The 17,837-nt window shown below is 38.6% G+C and overlaps 1 protein-coding gene and 1 pseudogene across 1 annotated transcript in view; both read right to left on the bottom strand.

Moving 5' to 3' along the window:
* Window positions 1-17,837, bottom strand: part of Spag16 (sperm associated antigen 16) — an 864,135-nt gene that overhangs the window by 592,078 nt on the left and 254,220 nt on the right. The window lies entirely within an intron of this gene.
* On the bottom strand, window positions 1,754-2,351 carry LOC142836940 (high mobility group protein B2 pseudogene; annotated as a pseudogene).

Below are 17,837 nucleotides of genomic sequence, written 5' to 3'. Positions count from 1 at the left end.
GTGAATTTTGTTAAGATAACCTGTCTTTCTAGAAATAACTTGCTATTTTAATTTTTCTACTTAGTGATTTATGAGTAATTTGGTTGGTATAAGACTATTAGAAATTCATAGATCATTAAAAGCTATAATATTCAGACATTATTATGAACTTGGTTATTTGAGTCCTTAAGGATGGAGAGTATGTGAGTGTAAAGGGAAATTATTTCACTTTTATGAAGAACCATGTAAGTATGAGCATAATCAATAAATATAATCAATGGCAAAGAGTGGTGGAATCCTGAATATTAAAAACAAAAAGAAGAGGGAGCAAGTAGAAGCCTCACCAATGACAACTGCCTGTTTTGGAGGAGCCATACCAAGAGGTAGGACAATGTGCTCCCTCAAACGCATTGCTATGAGACAGCCAGCCGTGTGTGTGTGTGTGTGTGTGTGTGTGTGTGTGTGTGTGTGTGTTTAATACACATGGGTGTGATATGACCAGAAATAGAAATAGATAATATAAAGTGAAGGATGCAAAGCAAACATGTTTTTAGAAAAGATTTAAAGCAATAGAAAAGCAAGAGCTGCAAATACAGAGCCATGTGGAGGTGACAGAGTCAGTCAGTTTCCTGAAAGAGCGATCTACATACAGGAACAAAATGGTCATCAGTGATATTAAACTATGAGTGCAGGACTATAGATTCCCTAATGTCAAAATTTTACTCAGGTACCGTTGTCAAAGGGCAGTGATAAGAAAAATAAGGAATCTGCCGAGAGAAACATGTATTCTAATAGAAAGCATCACATGTAAATTCTAACAGGGATTGAATAGGGAAAAATAGGGACCAGGACAAGCCATGCTAGAACAAAATTCCTAACAAGGGAATGGAGGTCACAAGGGGGAAAGAAAGAAGCTCAAAGAAATTCAGTGGCCTTAGAAACTAGCTTGTTTTAGGATATATTTTTATTTTTTATTTATGTTCTCGTGTATTTGTATAAGTCTTTGTGTGTATGTGGCATGTGGGGGCATCTTACAGTGTCTAGGAGAGGGCTTTGGATCCCCTGTAGCTAGAGTTATAGGTTGTTGTGAATTGAACCTGGGTTCTTTGGAAGAGCAATAAGTGCTCTTAACTCTTGAGTCATCTTTCCAACTATGGAGAAATAGACTCTTCAAGAGTTCTCTTCCAGTCTAATGCCTTCTTTTCCTTTAAAAGCCCTTTTACATCACTAAGGTCTATATTGACTGTTTCCTGAAGTAAAGAGATTGTATGTCTAAATCTCATGTGCCGCTGATCTATAACAATGTACATGAGTAGTGATAAAAATTGACCAGCCATGCATCTACTCAGAACTAGGTCCTCGTGTTAGATCTCTGCTCAGTAGCTGCATGATCATACCCAGAGTACAATTTCTTTTTTAAATATACATTATTTTATTACAAATTTAAAAAAAGAGAAAATGCAACATCCTAGAAAAATTACTGATAGTACAAAACCCTATGTATGTTTGCTGTGCTACCATAAGAAATTAAAGAAACCATTAAATATTTAGGAACATTCAACATCAAAAGCTTTAAATCTAACTGTATGTTGTACCCCCCCACAAAGCTACAAACTCCTTTTTTAAAAGTGTTTTCTCTACAAAGAATCTCATCAGCTATACAAAAATCTATACAGTTTTTATACTGAAGCTAATGTTGAACTGCACTTGAATTTCACATTCTTAGCAAAATAATTGCCTGAGCACTTACACTCCACACATTTTAGGACGGCATTTATTGTTCCTCCTTCTCTTCCTCCTCTTCCTTTTCCTCATCTTCTGGTTCATTCTTCTTCTTTGAGTCTGTTGGCCTACCAGGACCCTTCTTTCCTACTTCGCTTTTGCCCTTGGCACGGTATGCAGCAATCTCCTCTTCATATTTCTCCTTTAGTTTAGCTGCCTTCTGCTCATAGGGTTGTTTATCTTGGCCGACTGTTCAGACCACATCTTACACATTTCTTTTGCAGGTTCTCCAACAGACAGGCCTGGGTATTCACTTTTGACCTTTGGGCGATGTTCAGAGCAAAACAGGAAGAAGGCAGACGGTGGTCTTTTTGGAACATTAGGATCCTTTTTCTTTCCTTTCTTATCACCTTTGGGAGGAACTTAATTCGTCATCTCTCTGTCATACCGAACTTTGTCATTCTTGGCCAAATCTCTGAACTTGGACTTTTCCTTTGCAGACAGGTCCTCCATCTTTCGGAGCACTTCTTGAAGAACTCGGCGAAGTAGACTGACGATTCGGAGTGCTTCTTTTTGTGCTCCTTGCGGCATATCTGCACGAAGAAGGCGCACATCTTGCCCCGCGGCTTGTTGTGGTCTCCCTTGCCCATTGCTGATGGTGGCGCTGTGTCTACTTGGAGCAAGCACATCCCTCCAAGCCCGACAGGGACACTTCCTTCCCCAAGCCACTGCGAGAACTGGAGCAATTTCTTATCCATGCTAGTGATGACATCATACTAACATTTTCTATACACAGTCTACCTAAATCAATGTTAAAACCTGCACATGGTTTTCATCCCTCTACACCCAGAATGGGGTACTTAATACCATGCTCATTTACAAAGTGGGTGTTCTGCAAAATAGGCTTGGGAAGGAAGAAGAAGACAGCATGGAAATAAGTTAGTAGAAACAGATGGTGAAGCTGAAAAGTTGGGGAGAGGTAGAGTTCCTGTTCAGAAGATGGGGAGTGGATACCACCTGGAAAGAAAAGAAGAGCCCTTCAAGGACAGAGGTGAAAGAATGGCAGCTCTGGGTGGGTTTCTGCTTCACGACCTCACTCACCTACGCGACTTTGTATCTTTCCCAATAAAATACCCTTGATCCACAGAGCATCTTACAGATCTTGATTCCTTATAAATAATGCCTACAGAGTGCAGGGATGCTTTAGTGGTCCCCAGACAGTCAGTATCACTTCCTGCCTTCAGAGATGCAGGGATGCTTTAGTGATCCTCAGACAGTATCTCTTGCTGCCTACAGAGATGCAGGGATGCTTTAGTGGTCCTCAGACAGTCAGTATCTCTTGCTAAGCAGATGCCATGGCTAAGTAAACAGTGTCCATTTTTTCTCACTGTTTTCTTTAGAGCAGTGGTCCTCAAGCTTCCTAATGTTGCGATTCTGTAAAACAATTACTCATGTTGTGGCAATCCCCAACCATAAATTTATTTTATTGCTACTTCAGAAATGTAATTTTGCTACTGTTATGAATCACAATGTAAATATCTAATATGCACAACATCTGTAAGTTACTTTCTTATTATTTTACTTCGTTCTAAGCAGTATCAATTAAGGCTTTCTCAATTGTTATACTATTTGAATTATGAAATATACATTTATCAGAAATATTATCCCATGTTACAATGTTGAAATTACATCTTTAGGACCTCTTTCAATTCAAAAACAATCTGGTAATTGGTTATGCATGATATCACACTTAATATTTAGGGACATTTCAAGTTACCGTGTAGTGGTTCCTGATTTGTGTGGAATTTCTAGGCGCAATGAGAGGGATGACATACACTTAATATTTAGGGACATTTCAAGTTACCATGTAGTGGTTCCTGATTTGTGTGGAATTTCTAGGAGCAATGAGAGGGATGACATTGAATTCCTAGCATTATTATGTAAAAATTACCTATGAGCTTGCCTTGACATGTCAATCTACACTTATTTGCTATGGATATTTATATTAATAATATATGACATATGAAAAACTACAAAAAATAAAAAATCAAACATAAGGCACTACAATACATGTAAAAACCAGAACCAACACACATAAGCAAGAAATTCAGTATCTGTATGCACACAGGGAGAAAATTAGCAATCTGATGATCAATCGGCAGTAGCTGAGAATCAGCTGTGGAGTATTAATGTATGTACTTTATTGGAAATTATTTTCTATTTGTCCCTAGGCATATAAAATACACTAAATATTTATACATTTAAGGGGAGAAGTTTTATTTTGAAAAACCTAATGACCATATTAAAAATAATCCATTTTGCCAAATAATTACAAATCATTGAGTAATAAATAATAAAATAACCTCTTCCCAATTCTAGGATTGTATCAACCACAAAATAGTTTATGAGAAACATTACTTCTGTGATATGAAGCTATCATTGATTAAAATATTAACAACTGGGAAAATTAACCTACATGACAAATGACTACTCTTCCAATATCATTTTCAAATGGAATTCTGAATAAGAGAAATCAAGTTTACAAAGTAAAATGCAGAAGTTAGAAACTTCCAGTTTAAGGGATTTCTAAAAGGCTGCAACTGTGTCAATCTGCTGGGTCACTTTCCCTCAGTAAGGGAGCCTCTAAGAGGCCCTGTTTATAAAGTGGAGAGGGAGAGTCAGGGATCCAGGGCAGTGAGGGATGGGAGCTCTCCAACAGAAAGCTTTTACTCACCCTGTGGATTTTCAACACCCTGTCTCCAACTCTAAAGGAAACGAGGTTTGGGGAAATTTTACCATCCCCCCTTCCTTCTCTTCTTCCTCCTTTTCAGACTCCTTTTCCTCCATCTTTCCCTGCTCTTCCCTTCACTCACCCTCCTCCTCCTTCTCTGCTTCCAATTCACTTACTCTCAGTAGACAAAGCTCAGCAAAACAAGTACTCTGTGTCACCGAGGAGCACAGAGTTTTTGCTTGACTACTCATTTTCTATTTGTGGATAGCTCTGGGAACTCATTTTTTTTAAATGAACAGATTTCTGTGGACTTCTCATAGCAAAACTAAGATAAACGATGTTTTTCTTAGAGGCTGCCTTAGAGAGTGGACCACAGCCAAAACGATAATATCTTGTGACAAGAGCAGTAATAAGAATACAAAATTGTTACTTTTTCTGTCCCAGTCCTCAAGCTTTAACAGCCATGTGACTTTGAAATATGCTACTAATAGTAGTCAAAATTTCTTTAAAGAAAATATAACCAAGATTAAGGTAAATGCTATATTCATAACACATTCCTAAGTGAAAAATGTCCCTGGGAAAGAGTTCCAGCTTCAGTTTAAAAACATGAAAATAAATTCCTGCTTAAACAAAAACCAACCCTAAGGATTTTTGCCTTGTAAAACTGTAAATAAGCAGATATGCAACTCATAAGTATTTTCAACTGGTAAATGGGAGGTAAAATTTGCATTTTAATATAATGACAAAATTTATGGGCTATCTTCCAAAGAGACTTTTTAACATACTCTTACATTTCTCAAAAGAACTTGCATTAATAATGCAGTGTGCTACCAAAAGAACTATGCTAAATATTAATTATGTGAGAGCAAAATGAAAACGCATCGCGCTAAGGATTTAATAGAATTCAATTTGTAAATAAAATTATGATGCCCAGCTTTAATTAAGACATTACACACTAATTTTCCTTGGGTGCTCACAATTATAATTATTGCACACATGGGTGAGTTCCCGAAATGTTTTAATAGAATTTAGGATGTGTCTTGGTGTCCTTAAGGCCAATCGTGTATATGGATTTTTTTAAAAAATTCATCCAGATAGCACTGCACTATCTGAGGAACTAGCTAAATATCTGTATAAAATACTCTTTACAAAATATATGTAAATATGCTCAATTATAATTATACAAATTAACTATGAATCCTAACCTACATAATGTACTTCACTACCTCCAGGAAAACATAAAGAAAGCATTTATAAAAATGGAAATAAAAAAAATGTCCACTGATGACATTTCATCTCATGCCTACATATGTAAGATACAACTTTCCCATGTATTTTGCCAGTGTGACACTTGGAATTTTAGTATTTCTTACCCATTATTTCATCAGTCCAGAACTTAAGTTGACACCTAATGCAGAAAAGACAGCAATGCTCTTCTAAAGAGCATCTCCCCAGTTTCAGCCTCCATCTCTTTCTATCAACAGGGCCCACAGAGTAAAAGAAGAAAACTAAGACCTAACATCCACAGATTGTCTGCCTGCCTCCACATGAACACTATGGCACACCCACACCTGCTCAAAGACAAACAAAACAGGTGAATGAACAAATAAATAAAAAAATTTACTAAGGCGATGTCCCCAGTTAGTTCCTTGGGCAGATGAGGATAGGCAACCTGAAACGACCCTATCCTATAGCAATACTGACGAATATCTTGCATATCACCATAGAACCTTTGATGGAGAAAGGTCATTGGTTAAATAAAAAGAAACTGCTTGGCTCTCATTGGTTAGGAGATAGGTGGGAGGAGTAAACGGAACAAAACGCTGGGAGGAAGAGGAAGTGAGGGCAGATTCGACAGCTCTCCTCTCAGGAGCAGACGCCTCAGAGAGATGCCATGCTCCCGGGTCCTGGGCAGACACATGCGATGAAGCTCTGAAGCTCCGACCCAGGATGGACAGAGGCTAGAATCTTCCCACTAAGACCAGTGCTACACAGATGATAAGAAATGGGCTAGTCCAGGTGCGAGAGTTAGCCTAGAAGAGGCCAGGTAGAAATGAGCCAAGCAGTGATTAAATGAATACAGTGTCTGTGTAATTATTTCGGGGCATAAGCTAGCCGAGCAGGCGGCTGGGGTGTTGGGGACGCAGCCCCGCCGCCGCACCCTTATTACTACAAATGGCGCCCACGTGGACAACTGCTTCCACATAAAGCCTGAGACAGCTTGGGAAGTAATTCTAGAACAAAATGACAGCTTTGTGCATGGTTTCTTGGTAGCAACAATTTCTCCGGTCTACTCTCCTTGCCAGAGGCAAGCAAGCGCCTCATCTAAGAGAGGCTTCCTGACTCAGCTTCAGCTGCAAAACCCTGCAGCTCATTAAGAGGTCCTGCCACGAAACACTTAAACAGTGTTGACGAAAAGCTGAACACATGCTTTTCGGTTTTCAGCCGCAGCAGGAAAAAAAGCTGTGCTGTTTAAAAATGCCAGCTTTATGAGCTGTCCTGCCAGGGCAAACTCTGACTGTTTGAGGCAGGAGGGCCGGCTACCAAGAGAGGACTTGAGTGTTGTCTGTTGTAGCTCTCTGGCTGGCAGGGACCTTGAAATGCCATAGAGATGTGGCTATAAACATGGCTGCATATCCTCCAAGAGGCTGGAAAGCTAAGGAATGGACTGGATCTAGCTGGCAAAGCCACGCCTTCAGTCCTACTGATATTGCTCAGTAATTTAAAGGCTCTTGTGGTCAAACAAAAAAAAGAGAGAGAGATATATACAGTAAAGAGAGATTCAAAGACAGGGAAAATTTCTGAATGGTTTAAACTGTGTTAAAAATATGCAGACTAAAAGTTAAAATTCTTAAAGTAAACCTCTGTGACTTCAAGGTGTGGTAGCACACGCCTTTAATCCCAGTGCCTAGAAGGCAGAGACGAACAGATCTCTGTGAGTTCAAGGTGTAGTAGCAAATGCCTTTAATCCCAATGTCTGGGAGGCAGAGACGGGTGGATCTCTGAGAGTTTTAAGACAGCCTGGTCTACAGAGCTATTCCAGGTCAAAGATGTACGCTCAAAAAGCAAAAAGTTAACCTAGGAATGTCCCAGCTTAGATTCTTAAGTGCCCAGTGATTTAAAGGTGCAAATCAAAAGTGCACCTTTAGTAAAAAATTGCAGATTCACAATAGGACAGATTCAGACCACTAAATGAGTCACACTGTTGGATGAATGTATGTAGGCTTGGGAGAGAGAAGAAAAAGAATATAGAAAATAAAGTTAATGTTAAAAAAAAAGGTAAAGTCTTTAAAGAGACAGAATAAAGTAAAGTGATAGAATAAAAATAAGCCACGTAAAAATGGAAAATTTACAGAGAGTCTGGATTCTTTGTATTATTGTGTTTTCTTTAAAATTTTTGACTGTGAAGGAGCTAAGTACAGAGAGACATTTCATTATATGGGCGGCTAAGCTGAACCTACACATATGTTCTAAAGGAATCTTGACTTCGGAATTTGGGTCTAAGGATATGATGCTTTGGAGGGGGGCCTTCTTTTGTTTTCACAGAGGACCAGACCCTGTGGATTGCATCTATTCTGATTTGGTATAATGGACCACATCCTCCTGAAGGGTTGCTGTGAACCTCTTCAAAAAATTACTTCACTCAACTGCCAACTGAGATAAACCTGGCACACAGGTTACACCCTAAAATCATTAACGACGCCCCCATTCAGCAGGAAGCAGTTTGGAGAGAAAAAACTGCGCCCATGTTCCCAAATATGGTTTATAAGTTCTTTTACATTTAAAGGGGGATATGATATAGGTATGAATAATTTGCATTAGTATAGATTTTGCTTTATTGATAGAGATTTACGGTCAATTTTGTTATATGTATAAGTGTTTCTGATTTTGATTAAGGTATTGTGATTGTGTTGTTCATTTAAATATGTACTGTATAATTAAAAAATATAGGTTGTTAATGGATAATCATCGATAATAGTAAAGCTTGTAGTCATGTTAGTTAGATTTTCTAGATATATAGAGATATATTTTAGATAGACATTTTTCATGTCTTTCAAAGATTACAGAATAGGACATTTAATGTTTTAATAACTGAGGACTTTTCATGACAATGAGACACTCTGCTACTGGCAGCACCAATCTACTTCAAGAGGAAGATGGGCATCGAAGAGGCACCTTATGGAGTTTGATAGCCATTTGGACAAGAAACTGCTCTTGCCTGGACTATTGTGTAAACTGGACACAGAGAACCCACAGAGAGAGGACTACTGAACTTGCCTAAGGTGAGATGATCTTTCGGGGTTCCTGATTCATGAAAGAGTCTGCGAGACATTCTGCAGGACACAACAGATAGTGACTGAACTGACTTTGAAATGTCCTGCTTCATGGAAATATCTGCTGGATACTATGGGCCTGTAGGCTGAAGATGGATGCCCCAATGGTACAGAGGAACTTTGGGTGACTGTCCAGGCAGCGAGATGTCTCTGTCATTTCTAGAGTTTTAAAAGTTGATTTTTTTCTTGTTTGCTTAGGTAGTATTGTATCTTTCTGGAGTCTTTGATGGAGTTAAGAATAGTTAGTTATAGTTATAGTTTTCCTTAGTTATGATAAAGATTATTGTAACTTTTACTTGATAACTGTTTCGTTATATGTAATTTTGCTATGTTAAAGTTAAAGCCTTTTTTGTTTGTTTGTTTAAACCGAAAAAGGGGAAATGATGGAGGAAGGTCATTGGTTAAATTAAAAGAAACTGCTTGGTCCTCATTGGTTAGAAGATAGGTGGGAGGAGTAAACAGAACAGAACGCTGGGAGGAAGAGGAAGTGAGGTCAGACTCGACAGCTCTCCTCTCTGGAGCAGATGCCTCAGAGAGACGCCATGCTCCCCGCTCCAGGGAAGATGCATGCTATGAAGCTCTGACCCAGGATGGACTTAGGCTAGAATCTTCCCGGTAAGACCGGTGCTATACAGATGATAAGAAATGGGCTAGTCCAGGTGCGAGAGTTAGCCTAGAAGAGGCTAGGTAGAAATGAGCCAAGCAGTGTTTAAATGAATACAGTTTGTGTGTTGATATTTCGGGGCAAAAGCTAGCCGAGCAGGCGGCTGGGGTGTTGGGGATGCAGACCCGCCGCCGCTCATATTACTACAGCCAAGGACAATGGCATGGGGTTTTGATCCTACTTCATGTTCTGGCTTTGTGGGAGCCTAGCCAGTTTGGATGTTCATCTTCCTAGACATGGACGGAGGGGGGAGGACCTTGGACTTTCCACAGGGCAGGGAACCCTGACTGCTCTTTGGACTGGAGAGGGAGGGGGAGAAGAGTGAGGGGAGGGGGAGAAGGGTGGGAGGAGGGGGAGGGAAATGGGAGGCTGTGAGGAGGGGAAAACTTTTTTTTTCTTTTCTCAATAAAAAAAATTTAAAAATCAGTTAATCGACTGATACATAAACGTATGTGCTTATGAGGCAGGAGAGATGACTGCGTGGTTAACAACACTTGCTTCTTGCAGAGGATGCAGGTTTGGTTCCCAGTACCCAGGCTGTGGCTCCTAACCCGCTGCTGCTAGAGCTCCAGGGGTTAAACTGTTTCCCTGAGCTCCCAGGCTCCTGCATGCACACGGGACACATAAGGCCATGCAGACAAATAACATACATATTAAATAAATACTGGAAAATATGTGCTTACGGGTTTGGAGGGAAGAAAAGTGCAACCAACATGGGGGAGAAGAAGGACAAGCCACATGGAGAGTCACACCTTCAATTCAGCATCTGCAATTGTTCAGTTGAAGGCAGTGATAATCTCCAGATCCAACTGCCACCCCAAATCCTTTCTCTTCCCAGGCTCCAACCTGAGATGGCTCATTTTTTTCTCCCTGTAAACTCAGTGAATGGCATCTACCAAGCTGATCAAGTCAAAAAACTTCAGATGAAAACTTGTGTCCCTTAATACATTCTATAAAAGTCTTCCCTCCAAGGCTCTGACAGCTCCCCCAGTTCTCACTAAGCCAAAACGGAACTGGCACCTTAGTTTACAACTGTTCTTCTCACTCCTGCAATTCACCCCTTCTTACCTTTTCTTCTCTCATTAATGAAAGGCAAACAGCATAACCCTCAAGCTTAAATTCTTGAGTGCTTCTTATTTGACTTGGACTGAACCTGATTTCCTGGCCCTGCCCTTATTCCAGTATGATTTCTTCTGATTCTCTCCATTTCTCATTACAGTCCATCTCCACTAATTATTCTTTCTCTGAATTTCTTGAACACAGCAAGTCTTCCCACTTGCTGCATTGCTTATTTTTCCCTAACCATACCTCACTGGAGCTTCTCATCTTTCATGTTAAAACATTTTATTAGCGTTCTAATGCTCACCAAATTCTAGTTATTAATATTTAATTCTTCATATTGAACATTGTTTCTCATTTCTTAGAAATATACAACTACAATATGTATTCATTTGTATATTGATGTATATATTTGCTTCATGTGTGTGAGCATGATGAGATTTTTGGAGAAAATCTTTAAAAAGTTTTTTTTTAAATCCACGAGGTCCAAATTTTACTGCTCATACATTGTTGGGTATCTACCCTTCCACTCTTAGGAATGAGGTACCATTACAAGGTTCTGTGCTGTTAAAGAAAACTGAATATCACTTTCCCAGAAGCCACCAACTGCCTATATCGTCCCACCTGGGGGGGGGTGAGACTTTCCTTCCTCTTTCCCTTTTGAAGATTTTGTCTGGCTTGAGCTCATATATCTTGTGTAAGCAGTCACAACTATTGTGAGTTAATAGCCCAGCTGCGCTTGCATATTCAGAGACACGGTTTCCTTGTAGTCATCCACCAGCTCTGGTTCTTCTTCCTTCTCTACCCCTATTCTATGAGGAGGGATACAGACACTCCATTTAGGGCTGAGAATAATGAAATTTCTATTTCTCTACACTGTTGGTGTTTACTACCATCTACTGCAAAGAGAGCTTCCCTTCTGATGAGGTTTGAGAGATGCGTTAGTATACAGGTATAATGATTGGACACCAGTTTAATACTGTGCCCTTTAACAGAATATCAGTGTAAGTAAGTTTTCCTACAGTCTACGACATGTCTAACTACAGGATCTTAGCCTTGAAAATAGTGTCAGGTATGAGTTTCACCATCTGAAATGGGTCTTAAATACATCACTCTGTTAACAATAAAATTATAATCTCAGATAGATGTAAGAGTCATAGAAAGCATGGGTAAGTGAGTATAGGGATAGATCAGAGACCAGTATTCTTAAGAAAGCAAAGCAAGAATTGAAATTGGAGTAAGTAAACATTAACATTCAACCTCTCTGGTTCTGTCTATTCACCTTCAAACTAATTAAATTTTCTTATGTCTAAAATCTCACCCAGCTCAAGAGTAATTCTGCTTTCACAAATTGCTAAATGAGGAAACTTCTCATAAAATATCCTTTTCACTTTAGGGTGGCTTCGTCCCAGAGGGCACAGACAGGAAGCAATGGGTGAGAAATTAATGCCTGGGCTCTGCAGAGCGAGATGGCTGCAAGCACCCAGGAACCTGTATTTCTTATCTCAGCCACGCGAGGCATTTTAAAACACACTTCTAAACACAATCTCTCATTTCATTTCTTCTCAAGATACAAGTTAATTTGTGATCTTCATACTATTGTTTGTACTAGATCATTATAGCAGTAACAGAAGAGTTACATGGTACACGGACCAGATGTAGACTTTTATTTCAAGTCTCTTGTACTAAAACAATAACATGAAACTTTTTTCATACCACCTAATTATTTTTATATAACATTCTTAAAGCTTGAACAATAACCCATTAATTGTATGGATTATTATTTTCTTAACTCAGTATTTTCTTTCTTTCTTTTTTTTTTTTTTTGATTTTTTTCGAGACAGGGTTTCTCCATAGCTTTTGGTTCCTGTCCTGGAACTAGCTCTTGTAGACCAGGCTAGCCTCAAACTCACAGAGATCCGCCTGTCTCTGCCTCCAGAGTGCTGGGATTAAAGGCGTGCACCACCGCCCTGCTTATCTCAGTATTTTCATGAGTCTATTTTTTGAGTTTTAAAAAAGAAACAAAGGAAACTGATAATTCCATTTCATTTGTTTATCATTGTATCCTAGCACTTAGCCTAACCTGTGTCCTGGATGAATATTTTAAGGGGTTTCAACCAACATTTTGTCTGTTGACACAGTTGCTAATGAAAAGCTATAACGTATATTAGAAATTCTGGGAAAGGAATTAGCTACACTTATTCTTCATAAACAGGCTGCTGGGAGAACAAAACTCAGTCCTTGAGTAACAACGATGTTCTTTCTTCTTGAATGGGATCTAAGCTACTATAGGTAGTTACAGTACATGTAACAGTCTTCATCTTCCACTTTTAACTATGGTTTATTTGTCTCAAGGGTTTGTTCATTGTGGTCTTTCAAGATATAAAAAGATTATATAGAGAATTCCAGAAGTAAATAACTTACAAATTTTAAATACCAAAATTCTGATTAATTAGAATGGTGGAAATGGACTCTATCCTGTTCCATCCAATGCAGAGCAAGGCTCATCCTTGTCTACAGTGTCCATGCTCCACATGCTACCTTCCCATTAGTCATGTACCAGCAGCTTTGGCTATCGCACAGGCTTGGCACAGCATCACGGTGCCTACAGCCTAGCGGCCCCTGTTTACTTAATAATAGCTCCAAACACAAAGACAGGGATGAAAGGGGATCTTGTGGCATATGTCAGAAGAAATGACTAACTCTGGCACAATATTGTAGTGCTGCAGGTCAGGCGATAAAGTCATACTTTGTACAGAATGAAGAACCCATGAGCTTGAAAAAGAAAAATTTTGTCGGGCGGTATTGGTGCACACCTTTAATCACAGCACTCGTGAGGCAGAGGCAGGCAGATCTCTGTGAGTTTGAGGCCAGCCTTGTCTACAAGAGCTAGTTCCAGGACAAGCTCTAAAACTGCAGTAAAACCCTGTCTCAAAAAACAAAACAAAAAAAAAGAAAAGAAAAGAAAGAAAGAAAAGGAAAGAAAAAATTTTATTGTGCGCATCACTTATAGAGTGTTATCAGAATATACTGTCATAGAGGTATATTTTGTTGTTTGCTATTGTTAATATCGCACAGTACCTAACTCATAAACTCAATTTATCCCAGGTATGTAAGTATAACTTCAAAATGTAATGTATGCAAGGATCCATGCTACCTTAATTTCCTGCACCCACTGCTCCCTTGGTACATATCCTCTGCAGGGACTGAAATATCAACAAGTAACCACTAAAATCAAGGGATTAATGTCTATATTTTATTCAGAAACTGAACATATCACAGCTTTTAACAAACTAGAATATTGTGAAGATTTTAAATATTTAACATTAGCCTTCAGGGTTAAACAATTGCATTGTCATTAAAATATCACTACTTCTGAATGCTTTCCTTTAAACAAAGACAAAACTGAATGATGAAGGATATAAAGATAGCATTAGAATATTAAGCTTACATTTGACAATCAGTCTTAAAAATAAACTGTTTACAAATGAAAAGAATCAAATCACGGTATGTATTTTTATATCTTTGGATACACTAGATATTTATGAATCTATATTTGTGCATAACTAAGTTAGCAGCAAGAGGTCCAAAGAGCTTTCTAAAATGGTATTCATGTCACAGAATGACAAATACTTGGAAACAGCCTGACTATCAAGTTAGGGATGAATCTTAATTAAACAAGAGTATTACGATAATCATTAGAATACATATCTTCAATTTTTATTCAAACTGAAATCTATTCAATTCAGTAAGGAAGCAATGTATAATGTCACTGAGAACCAAGGTAATTGCTTATTAATAGCTGTGAAATTTTTCATTTAAGTTTACTAAGGAATGTTTTACAATGACTGTCCAACTTCTGTTTTCAAATTCACTACATATTCAATATTTATTTAAAGTAGAATTGTGTGTCAGATGACACAAGCACAATAGTTAGACATCAGTTAGAGACATAGCATTGGAAGGACCAAACTATGTAACAATAAACACGTACACACAGAAACGTGATCGACATACTTATGGATAGCATGGAGTAGATATTAGGAAAGAGCAAGCTTGACTTTGCTTGTCCAGGAAATTAAACATAATCAAGAGCAAATGGGTAAAGCAAATGTAGTAACTAAAGTAGATAAAATATCAGAAGGTCAGACCACTTCCAGAAGGATGGGAAGCTCTGGCTCTGTTGTCTTTAACCTGATACTCTTCCCTTCATTGTTCCAAAGACTGGGAAGTTGCTTTACAGATCTGTGAGAAGGTACATGGCTAATCAACCTTGCTCATCAATATTCAAAATACCATTCTGACTTGTACAATTCTTAGAGTATCTAGAGGGAAGGTATAGTTCTAAACTGAATTGTATTTTATAAGTGAGTATTGTGTTTAAAAAGATATATGTGAATTGTTTCACACTGTAATTGTAGAATTTTTTTAAAGTAAAAAAGTCTCTTTTTATAACCACCCTCTTTTATTAATGTAGCATTTGTTATCTGAATGTTTATCAGTCTAGCTGAGTATGATTGAATCAGAAAAAAATCTTTTTGCTAGTTTGTTTATTGGTGTGTGGGTCCCCACCTTATTACTGTTGAATCAGAATGCTTGGAGACTGTACTGAACATACATATGTTATTAATTTTTCATCAGTTTTTTCATGTATTTTAATACTTGAGAATAATTGTCTTCACACATCATAAAACAAAGAAGTAGATCAAAATTAAATTTATAACTGCAAAGGATATAAGAAGAACATAAAATTAGCTAAAAGTTTCAGCTTTTAAAACAGGCACCGATTACACAGCATGGTAGCATATCTAAGTTGTGTTTTTCATATAAAATACATCAGCTTCTCAGCACACTGAAGCAGTTCTCTAGAGATGGAAGGTCAGAGTGGTTGTGACTGAGCAAAAACCCTTGGGAAAGGCTTTCTGCATTGGACCCAGCCTACCTGCTACTTCACTTTCACCACCTCCTCCACCTCGTCTGTCAAATGATCTATTACAATGAACACAACCTAAGTTAATACATGTAAAGTGCTTAGAACTGTGCTTGACCCATGATTCCTGGCTCATTAAACGTTAGTTCCTTATGCAAAAGGGATAAACAAGATAGATGTCCCTTCTGCTGTGGCTTGTAGCCAGGTATTTCATCACACACATAAAAAAAAAAAAACAACAGGATGAAGGCTACACAGGGTAATGCACTAGAAGAGTCTGGTTGGATTTAGAGAAGTTGGGGGAGTGGCCAGGAAGGAGAGCCAAAACACTGGGCCAGATGGAAGATTGCTAAGGAGGGGCACTGGGCACATGGCATGGTTTTAGCTTGTAAGAGGTGAGACTTGGACCAAGCAGAGGAGAAGAGGGATCAAGAGGGGATTGGAGACATTGTCTTAGAGATTTTGATTCAGGGACAGGGGACTTCTCCCAGTGCTTCATGGCTTTCTGCTAAGAAAGACACTTCTCAGGAACATGAATGACCAAAACCAGGGGAGGTCTGGTCACCAAAAAGCAGAAGTTTTTGACTGGGCAAAGCTAATTCCTACAGCATCCCACATTTTCTTACTTTGGAAGAAATAAATCACAAAGCAAATTGTGGGTAATCAGATTCATTCTTGATTTTAAGCAACAGACTATTGAAACCTCTGATAATCCCTCTGCTCTGACTTTCTTTTTCTCTCTGTGTGTGCTGCCTGTTTTTTTTTAACTTTATCTTATTTATTATGATGGTGCAGGGGCAAAAGTTCTCACTTGCCATTGTGGATGGGCACTTATGAGTCACAGGACAGCTTTGCCAAGGATCCAGGGATCAAACTCGGGCCATCAGGCTTGTGCAGCTATAGCACCTTTACCGGGTGATTCATCTTATTCATCTTACTAAACCATGTTTAGTACCTTTCTGAGAGTCTCACATAGCTGAGGGGTGCCTTGAAACCTGCCAAGTCGTTAAAAATAATGTTGAATTTCTGGATCTACCTCATTCCATCACTAGGTTGATGAGATACCAAAGAATGACATCACAACCCATTTTCCTAAACACCACTACAGAAAAAGCAAAGTAAGTGTATGATAAGTCATTCCTCCCTTGTGGACATTAAACTGTGACAGTAAAACATTAAAGAGGAAAGTGACTTTAAGAACACATGTAGAATAACAGATTTTCTGTGATCAAAGTCACTTTGTTTATGTAAATACTTTCCCAAGAAGGATACGTCAAGACCTTGAAGCTAATCAATCACTTAAGTGTGCTTCTGGTTCTTAGTGGTTAAAAACATTCACTGCTTTGGCAGAGGACTTGGGTTCAGTTGCCAGCACCCACAGATTGGCTGAAAAACATCAGTAACTATGGTTCCAGGGCTCCCAATGCCATCTCCTGAAGTCTGTGGTCATCAGCACATATGTGGTATACAGACATACATTTATGCAATCACACTTACACTGATAAATGCATAAATCTTTATTTAAACACACTGCTTAAAGAACTGTGCAAGTTGTTAAACATTCCCAAAACTTTTCTAAGATAAAATGGTTGGTATGGTTCCTCAAAATATTCTTTAATTTATCTTTGCTTATATTTGATTTAAAAGAACTATATTACATTGCCTCATCTGAGAGTACTATAATTATCCTATCTCAGACAAGTAAATAAAAAAGAAAAATGACCAAGGCCACCAAGTAAGTGTCTGACTGATGCTTGAATCATCTGAGTAAGACCACAGAACTTATATCTTTGAACATTACAGTATCCTTGGATTCTATAGTATTATTTAAAAAAGAGACATCAGTGTATATCCATAGAACAAACCTGCTGTGGGACAATGGTCTTGTACCCTGTAAAGATTTGTCAGTTGTATTGGTTTAATAAAATGGTGATTGGACCGTAGCCAGGCAGGTAGTATAGGTGGGGCAACCAGAACAGGAGAATTCTGGGAAGAGAAAAGTCTTAATCTGCAGTCTTCACCCAGACCAAGAGGAATCAAGATGAGAATGCCTTAATGATAAAAGATACCAAGCCATGTGGCTAACACAGACAAGAATTATGGGCTAATTTAAGATGTAATAATTAGTTAATAATAAAGCCTGAGCTAATAGGCCAACCAGTTTATAATTAATGTAAGCCTCTGTGTGTTTCTTTGGGATTGAGTGGCTATGGAACAAGGTGGGACAGAAACCACAGTCAACAAAATGGTGCCAATGTGGACAACTAAATCCACCTAAAACTTGAGTGAGCTTGGGAAGGAATTCTAGACACAAAAGAACAGAGTTAAGCATAGCTTCTTGGTAACAGCATTTTCTCTGGTGGACTCTGTTTGCTAGAGTCAAGCACAACTCATTTAGGAGAAGCTTCCTGACTCAGC

This window comes from Microtus pennsylvanicus, chromosome 17 (genome assembly GCF_037038515.1).
Source record: "Microtus pennsylvanicus isolate mMicPen1 chromosome 17, mMicPen1.hap1, whole genome shotgun sequence".
NCBI classification, from domain to species: Eukaryota; Metazoa; Chordata; class Mammalia; order Rodentia; family Cricetidae; genus Microtus; species Microtus pennsylvanicus.
This window is presented reverse-complemented; position numbering and strand designations above follow the sequence as displayed.